This window comes from Pipistrellus kuhlii, unplaced genomic scaffold (genome assembly GCF_014108245.1).
Source record: "Pipistrellus kuhlii isolate mPipKuh1 unplaced genomic scaffold, mPipKuh1.p scaffold_m20_p_170, whole genome shotgun sequence".
Classification (NCBI taxonomy): Eukaryota; Metazoa; Chordata; class Mammalia; order Chiroptera; family Vespertilionidae; genus Pipistrellus; species Pipistrellus kuhlii.
In genome coordinates, this window is record NW_023425483.1 from 2,062 (window position 1) to 2,944 (window position 883).

Consider the following 883-nt stretch of genomic DNA (forward strand, 5'->3'; position numbering starts at 1 on the left):
CCAGTCCTGGGGACGTGGCCCGGGCTGGTCTCCCCGCAGACATGGGGTGGGCCCGTGACAGGCAGAGAGGAGGGCAGAGGACGAGGCCCCCTCGGCAGGGAAGAGCCGAGCCCGCCCCGCCCTTCCGAGGGCCAGGAGGAAGCAGAGAGAACTTTCCTGCGGAGGGGGTCTCGGAAGACCAGCACCCTGGCCCGAAGGAAGGACGCTGAGAGGCAGGGCAGCCGCCAGAGCACATGCAGAAGCTGCCGAGGCCGGAGGAAGGGGCCAGAGAGCGCAGAGAGGGAGAGGGGGCGAGGGAGAGAGAGGGGGTGCGGGGTGGGCTCGGGGGGGGGGCTGGTGGGCAAGGACTGGTGAGGACCGCAGACATTTCTCCCGGAATCGGGAGCAGCGTTCAATGCCAGACACCAAGGGGCAAGCGTGATGGCTGCCTGTTCAGACTCGCTCAGTGGTCGGCAAACCCTGGCTCACGAGCCACCTGCGGCTGGTTGGCCCCTTGAGTGTGGCTCTCCCACAAAACACCACACGTGGGCGCGCACGGACAGTGCGATGGAAACGTCGTGGCCCTCACGCAGACGTCGGCTTTCGGCCTGGGCGAGAGTCTATTTTGAAGAACAGACGTTAGAACACTCCAGGGGCCCAAGAGCCGCAGGTGGCTCGAGAGCCACGGTTTGCCGGCCACCGGCCTGGCTCACGCCCGTGGGAGAGGAGAGGCTGCGTGGTGGCTTTTGTAACACGACAGGAGACCACGTGACAAGGACATTTCTACGTTCACAACAGGCTTTTCGACTGCATGTTCGTAACGGCTTTCCACGGGAGCTACAAGGGGAACTACAATACATATCGCCCTTTAACCCACAGGTTAGAGCAGAAAGGAAAAGAAAAA